The sequence below is a fragment of the Dreissena polymorpha genome, chromosome 1 (genome assembly GCF_020536995.1).
Source record: "Dreissena polymorpha isolate Duluth1 chromosome 1, UMN_Dpol_1.0, whole genome shotgun sequence".
NCBI lineage: Eukaryota > Metazoa > Mollusca > Bivalvia > Myida > Dreissenidae > Dreissena > Dreissena polymorpha.
The window spans coordinates 30,302,144-30,311,099 of NC_068355.1; the positions used below are offsets into that span (position 1 = coordinate 30,302,144).

General features: G+C 34.0%; 1 protein-coding gene across 2 annotated transcripts in view; it reads left to right on the top strand.

Moving 5' to 3' along the window:
* Window positions 1-3,411, top strand: part of LOC127874628 (uncharacterized) — a 49,469-nt gene extending 46,058 nt beyond the window's left edge. For both annotated transcript variants that reach the window (XR_008047031.1, XM_052419087.1), the window contains one exon: window positions 547-3,411. The gene's annotated coding sequence lies outside the window, so the exon portion shown is untranslated. The remainder of the gene's footprint in view (window positions 1-546) is intronic.
* The last annotated feature ends 5,545 nt before the right edge of the window (window positions 3,412-8,956 follow it).

The following is an 8,956-nucleotide window of genomic DNA, read 5'->3' on the forward strand; positions in this document are numbered from 1 at the left end:
TCATGTGCATGTTTTTTTACGCCCCCAAGTTCATAGATGTGTGGGTGAATGTAGATATACCTTTGTCCGTCCATACGTACATCCTGCTGTTGGATTTTTATGCATAGTCTAAACTCGAAAAGTATTGTTTCTAGTGTGATTAAACTAAACATATTTTCCATTCCATACTTTGAGCTTGCCTACTTATGTATTTTGAATTCGTTTTCTTTGACATATGTGGAATTTTGAGAAAAAAGCAAATTGTGGTTGAATGGTGGCAAACCCTTTCACTTCTTCAAAAAAACAACATTTGATTCCGATGGCAAAATGTATATTCATCAAATCACAATCCAAATGATTTGGTAATAAAAAGAATACACTTCAATTAAATCATTTATTATTAATTATTATTTTATGAATAGTCTCAGGACCATCATTTTCTCGATGGATTCAAATCAGATTAGTTGTATCATTTTGAAATACCAAGTGCTCTGCGTGTTCTTTTTTTCCATCGGTATCAAAAATAAAATGAAAAACTGACGATTACAGTAACAAGTCTTTTTTCAGATGCCTTTTGACGAAATCAAATCATCCAGTCAGAAACACAGACTGTTGTTGCAGCAGTTGTGACCATATTGACCCCAGTCAAACCTAAGAAGCTCAGAGATAAATTCTGATTTAGTTCTGCTAGTCTCTACATACCGCCTGGTTTGGTCAGCACTTACTCTGACTCTTTGAATATTATGACGGATGGAAATGAATGACCTTGTTCAGATCGAAATGGCAGAATGTCACATCACAAGAATTCAAGCGGAAAGCCAGAAAGTCATGTCAATAGCCACATTTTTTATGGCACCAGCCAAGTTGTATTCAAAGACAAACAATAGTTTATGCTCTATTGTGTATGTGACCAGCCAAGTTGTATTCAAAGAAAAACAATAGTTGACGTTTTATTTTCTATGTGACCAACCAATTTGTTTGTATAGGTCCCTGGTTTAACAAAGCATTTAAAGTAATTTTAAAAGCACACATATTGCATGTCTATTCAATGTCTTTGCCTGTATTATGAAACTTTCACTACAGATATTGATCCTGATGATGGTAAATAAATGGGAAATACACTGTTATCAAAGATTTTTTAAGATTGCCAAAGCTGTTTAAATGATGCTGGTAACTGGAAAAAAAAAATATTGGAATATTTTCATGTTATAAGACGAGTTTCAGTTGTCTGTTTTTAACCCGTTAATATAGATAAGCTAATTTAAAATATTTGTTCAGAAAGGTGTAAAATGTTTACGCTTCAGATTTTTGTCTATCAACCTTCTGAAAACAATACTAGTCAATTGGCTCATTTGGGTCGGTATTCGATCATGAATCTTTTTTAGTAGCATACTATGTATTTCATGGGAATATAAATAAATTATGTGCAAAATTATTTAATCTACCTAAAATAATCGATTCTGTATTTACTACTAGTACTTTGTTGATTTCAGTGGATATTGTTTGTTAAATGATTAGAGTATGACTCTTGTTGAAAAGCTTTAAATGAAACTGAATTAAAAAATAAATATTTAATTTGTTTTAGAGTTTTATGAAAAATGGCAAAAGATTGTTAAGTTGTGTTCTTTTATCATATACTTACATGGTCATAAGTGTTAAAATTTGTTTTCAGACATAATAGTTTATTATGCTTTATATTTGTATATGTACATAACGACGACCAGATTGTATCCTCTTTAATCAGTGAGTAATTTAATCAAGATTTCTTGATCACTGTATCAAGTGTATATGTATATTTTGTCATATATACATATAGCAACTGTAAAACAATTGTATTTTAAATGTAATGTATTCATATATTGTTGCCATTTTTATAAGATAAACTCACTGTAAACATTAATTTGTACAAACCATTGTTATAAAAAACATTTCTTGTGTCAATGCTAAAATATGTATTAAACTGTTAAAATAATGTACAGTAACAACTTCTGAGGAGAAAAATATACTTAAAGCAATAGAAACACATTGTTATATGAAATGCTTTTTATTAAGAACACCTACTTAAAATTTGTTTAATTTTGTTTTAGATTATCTGAAGAAAAAATAGTACCATGTAATTTGAAATCAGTCAATGACAAATTAAGGGAGTGTTGCCATATGGTAACAATAGTCAAGAAATGAAATTGTCTCTATTAGAAATACAACAGAGCAATACAATATGCCTAAACAAGAGCACCGCATAAAGGGTGCCACGCTCGGCTACGGGTGCAGTTTTGAATAAATGAAAGCTTGTCTGAATTTATTTTAGAGGTTACAGTGACTTGACCATTGACCTAGTGACCCCAAAACGGGTGTGGTGTGTAGAACTCATCAAGGTGCATCTACATATGAAGTTTGAAAGTAGTAGTTGGAAGCACTTTGATTTTAGAGCCAATGTTAAGATTTTAGCACGACGCGGACGGCGGACGACACGACAATCTGTATGACAATACCTCGAGTTTTCTCAGAAAATACCGAGCTAAAAATAAAAACTTAAGATGTTTGCTTTGCAATTTTTTTTAAATATACACTTATGAATGTGCTTATATTAAACGTAAACAGTATTGACATATTGCTTACGATGAAGTTTGACATTTTATTAGTTTTGTAACAGTGTGTTTCACCTTTCACATTGACAATCCCACATTTGCTTTCAGTGGGGCCAGTTTCTGTAACTCTTCCACTACATGTTCAGCAAATGTTTTATGACCAGATTTCCTCATATTTGGGAATGTTTATATTTAACTTTTATTGAATGCATGAAACATGTTTGTTCTGTTTTTTAATAGCTGAAAATAGCTTGATGTTTGTTAATTGTGTGCCATGTTGATCAATTGATACATAAAAAAAACACATTTTGCGTTAATTTGTATGTGTAGCTAAACAACAAATGTTACCAAATACAAATTTAATTATTTGGTAACAATATAATTATTGTGCTATATTCGTAATACCGTATGAAATGCAATATTAATTAAAATGTGTTTATATGTTTGTCTACGTCAAATAATCATTTGAATAAGTAAATATAGGGTAATGATGTCTATGGAAAGTACCCGTAGGCACGTTTCAATTGCTTGTGTACCTCATATGGATCAGGGTCTGTCTAAATTATTGCATGATTGTTTATGCCAATGTCTGAATTGTGTAAATATCTTTAAAATCGTGAGATATTTGTTAAGAGGATTTTAATATTAAAAGATATAATAGCATCTAAACTTTAACCGGTCATCTTTTGCATTTATTTTTATGTGTTTATATTGTTTTGCTTACCAAGTTTAATATTGTCTATATTCGTGCGTAATTTTATTGTGGTTGTTTTGTTAAGACAGAGCGCATATCACTAATGCTGTTGTTTTATGTTATATGTAAATAATTAAACATGTTTATTTTGGTGATTTTGTTGTCTTTACAAATAAAATCCGCAAGGATTGTCGTTTCAATTATATATAGCTTGCCCCTATTGAACCTGGGTAAAAACGTGACCATGAGCTCATTTTGTTTTATGTTGATTGCCAATATATATATGGAAAGAAATTGTTCAAACAATGTAAAAGATGTGTATCTTAAACCCTAGCGCTTTCGACTACACGTTTTCTTCAGGGGTGTATACAGATAAAAGTTAACGATTCCAAAATACGAATGCATAATATAACTTGTTAAAACCTGCAGCCACAGGAAACAACTTATGTGTTTTAGACTGGCGCCCGCGGTGTTTATGATATCGATGAAATTGTAACAATTGAGGTTAACTTTTTGGCTTTCAGTCTTGTTTTTTAGCTCATCTATTTTTTGAAAAAAAATTATGAGCTATTGTCATTACCTTAGCGTCAACGTCCGGTTAAGTTTTGCGTTTAGGTCCACTTTTCTCAGAAAGTATCAATGCTATTGCATTCAAACTTGATACACTTACTTACTATCATGAGGGGACTGGGCAGGCAAAGTTAGATAACTCTGGCGTGCATTTTGACTGAATTATGTGCCCTTTTTATACTTTGAAAATTGAAAATTTTGGTTAAGTTTTGCGTTTAGGTCCTTTTTTTCAGAAAGTATCAATGCTATTGCATTCAAACTTGGTACACTTACTTACTATCATGAGGGGACTGGGCAGGCAAAGTTAGATAACTCTGGCGTGCATTTTAACAGAATTATGTGCCCTTTTTATACTTCGAAAATTGACAATTTTGGTTAAGTTTTGTGTTTAGGTCCATTTTATTCCTTAAGTATCAAAGCTATTGCTTTAATACTTGCAACACTTACTAACTATCATAAGGGGACTGTGCAGGCAAAGTAATGTAACTCTGACTGGCATTTTGACAGAATTATGTGCCCTTTTTATACTTGGAAAATTGAAAATTTGGTTAAGTTTTGTGTTTAGGTCCACTTTATTCCTACAGTATCAAGGCTATTGCTTTCAAACTTCAAATACTTTCATGCTATCATGAGGTTACTGTACCTGGCAAGTTGAATTTTACCTTGACCTTTGAATGACCTTGACTCTCAAGGTCAAATTATTAAATTTTGCTAAAATTGCCATAACTTCTTTATTTATGATTAGATTTGATTGATACTTTGACAAAACTACTCTTACCTGACATACCACAATAGACTCCACCCAAACCATCCCCAGTGCCCCCTCCCCTCCCCCCCGAATCCCCCCCCCTATTTTTTTTAAGATCATCTCACAAATGACCACCACACCCTCACACTATACCCCCCACCCCCCCCCCCCCCCAATTTAAAAAAAAACAAAACAACTATTTATTTTTATTATTTTATGGTTGAAATACCGTCCAACCATCGCACCCAAGAATCCCCCCCCCCACCACCCCCTTTCCCCATCCGAATCCCCCCCCTAATTTTTTTTTTTTTTGTAAGATCATCTCACAAATTACCACCACACCCTCACACTATAACCCCCCCACCTCACCCCCCCCCCCATTTTTTTTTTTTTGAAACGGTTAAAAAACAAATATTTATTTTTATTATTTTATGTTTGAAATACCGTCCAACCATCGCACCCAAGAATCCCTTCCCCCGATTTTTTTTTTTTTCATTTTTTTTCGCATTTTTGGAAGATAATGTAATAAATGTCCACACCCCGACACTATACACCCCTCTTCACTCAACCCCTCCCTCCTTTGTGATTGAAAATGAGAGTCCGTTCACCTTTAAAAAGAAAATAGATGAGCGGTCTGCACCCGCAAGGCGGTGCTCTTGTTTTAGTTATGTGTCGTTTTATTTTTGTATTTATTTATTTATGCATAATAAAATTGTGTAATAGACTGACGCCCGTAATATAAATTATATTGATGTTATAATGAAAAATATTATAATTTGCAGTGAACGTTTTGCATTCAGTATTGTGTCATATTTATTTTTCGTTTTATGATTATGTACATATACTTATTAAAATTGTGTGTTATAAAATGGTGCTTAAAATGTTTATTATATCGATTTAACGTTTAAATGATTAAAATGGAAGTTAGAATTTAGCATGAAGTTGTTTTATTTTTTATATGTCGTTTTTATTTATTCAATGGGGCTGAAGAGTATTGAGTCGCCTTGTATATATATATATATATATATATATATATATATATATATATATATATATATATATATATATATATATATATATATATATATATATATATATATATATTTAGATCCAATTTTTACAATTATCAATATAAAGCATTTAATGACAGACTTCAAAACATGCCAAAATATGTGAACATGTCCCTTTAAGGCACTTGATTACACGGCGCAAATGCTCAGGCTGGTGTCGGGCTACGCTTGGCGCATATCACACAATGCACAGTTTCGCATGACTCGGCTCAAATCGTGAATGATGCACATAATTTGGCCGGTTAGTACGTTATTGCAAGCAAAACACTAATTGTATAACTTAATTGTCGGATTGCGAAGTTTTCTACGATGCTATCGATTGAAACCAGGAAGCATCAATGTTTTTTCGTGCACTTTTGTTTAGTGAAACTATACCTACTGCGATGCAGGAGGTGTCTTTATACAAACTTTATCTTAGTATTCACTTTTGAGCATCCATATCATACAAACGCATCAAATAACATCGTAATATCTTTTAAAACATCTGAATTTAGGCATTTTCATAGCTAAAAAAGGGATAAAAACCCAAACAAGTAAATAGTATTGCCCCTGTATAGCGACGTGTTATACATATCAAGCGACGAATCTTGTGTATCTAATAAGCATTTAAGTGTCATATACATAAACAAAATCATGAAAGAGGCGAGGGTCTCATTATGAAAATAATTATCATAATTCTTGCGGCCACTTGAATGCATCAGAACTCAAAAGGAAGTCAGCAACACAACGCCTCTGCCTTCGGCTACGCGATCGCTCGACTGATGCGATCGTATTTGCAAATTACAAATTATACCCTATGTTACTTCTATAGCATGTTGGCAATTTAAACTTTTCATGGCAGCAACTGAGCGAACATTATCTGATCCCTTACATAAGCATTAACTTTTTATGAAAAAAAGTCAAATTACACTAAAAAAAACTGAAAAATTAAACTTGCCTGTTATTAGAATAAAATGTGAAGCAAAAAGCTATGGGACATCAATCCAGCGACCTTTCGTGAATGATAGATATGCGTGATTACAAGAGCTCGAGTTAAGATTCAGTTTTCAAACGCATAGGTAGTTTATTAAAAGTTGCAAATATGATTCTAAAGCTCAAAACTTGTTACAGAAGTGAACATATTTAGCTTAAAACAAATGTGTCATTAATCGTGTTTACATAATTTAAGTGCAAATGTGTGACACACAGAACACTTAAGTATTAAGCCTATAAAGGTATCCGGAACAACGGCAGCCGGACAATCGGCTCAATGCGGTTTTTTGCATTACCCAACGATCGCACCTCATAAATTTGCCGACCATACACATGTGCGATATAATCGGGTGCCAATGTCCTGTCCGACGCATTTGCGGGGTGCCGAATGTCCGGGAATGCCAAAAAAACGAGTCACCCACTGGTCCTGTTTATTATGCCATAAGTTCAATTAAGCCTGTCTCTGATAAAACGGGCTTGAATGCATGTGCGTAAAGTGCCGTCACAGATTTACCATTGCAGTCCTCGCTGGCTAATCAGGGACGACACTTTCAGCTCTGATGTTATTTTTTAGTTTAAAGGAAGTCTCTTTTTAGCGAAAATCTAGTTTACATGGTAAGTGTCGTATCTGATACGTCTGTGCGGACAGCACGGCTAGACGGGAACGACACTTAACACACACTTATTTAGCCCCGTTTTCACAGAGCGCGGCTCAATTGTTTTTATGAATGCAGCTTGTCATATCTGCATATGAATTATTGAATTTTAATGCTACAATTCGGAAGCGATACAATCAATCGTCACGCTCGCAATTTAAACACGGGAAGTCAAGTAGTAAGTGAACAACACCACGCTTAAATGTCAATGTCAGAATATGTTTATAGCGGGAAATTATATCAGACAGATGCTTTAATCTACTTTAGTAAATACCACGCAATTGATAAAATAAGAGTAATCATTGTCAACCCCGTTTACTCCGCTCGTCCTCTTTTCATCGCATTAACGTATGTACTTAAGTATGTCGGAAACGGATAGCTAAAGTTTCAATGACATGTAAATGTATATGATATTCGTCTGATTTGTCGTTGAAATAAAAGTTGGTTTGTTTTCGTTGTCATGTGCACACGCTTGCTCGTCATTCCTATAATGTGAAACCTATGCGACATCTCTTGGTTAATGTTGACAATTAAAACTAAGACTTCGACACTTAGTCCGTTATCAAGTATTATGCAAAATAGATGGAAATCGGTTGTTTTAAAGAAACATGTTGTGTGTCTTAGTATTTTTGCGTTTTTATAATTGCGGAATTCAGTAATAGGTCAATAACCACATGTAAAGCTTCAATGATCTACAGCCGAGCACGTGTCTCGATACGTAAACTATGATTAGATCGTCATCAACTCTTTCGAAACTCGTAAATACATCATTATAACAGACAGTAAATCTTTCCCACTTTTTAAGCGTGTAAGTACATAAGTTCTTATTGTCAAGTAAATAGTGAAACATATTAAATTGTCGCATGCATCAAAGATCATCAAGGCGCAGTTACGCTTGTATTTTCTGAACAAGCGAATCATGGCAATAAATAGTTTTTGACAGTTGTAAGTAATCAAGGTAATTTCATTGCCAACATTTCATTGAAAAGTGACATGTTTTATTATCTTTATTGTTGAAATCAAAAGCAGTGGATGCTTAATCTAGAACGTCAACGTGATACATCGATTTCAAAGAAACCAAGAAAGCAACTACCCGCAGCCAAACTTGCTAGTAAACCCAAACATTTAACACAGCAGGGAAATAAAATAGTTGTGCAAAAGGCCAATTCATGCCTCAGCCAAATGGTAGCAATATAAACTCTTATCCGGAGTCGTCCGGTTTGCCGCAAAGTGAGCCCAAAATGTCTTGCATCCCAGCAACATCACGAGGTAACGTTAAATATTTGGATCGTTCAAGAACAAACCTTGAACCCACCTTTTTGAGCAGGAAATCTTAGCAAGGAACGAGTATGGTGGATATCAAACCTACACAGACAAAATAAACAACCTCAGGTACATCAACAGTGTTCAACGCCTTAACCTTAAGCTAGTGTAGCAGAAGAGAAAAAATGCTGACTAGAAGTTTGTTGAGGATGGACAGTGAGAAAAGTGGATAGAATTTAGCTATTAGACAAGTTAGGAAAAACACGGTGAAAGAAATCATGTCATACCTGTATCAGCTAGAGTTGAAGCCATTTATAGTGGATGTTGTTGCTCCTAGGGAGGGTACAGCAGAAACGCAGGATGGTGCTTTTTGTATTTCAATGAAGGGTTTTGGGTTACGTGTATCAAACCAAACC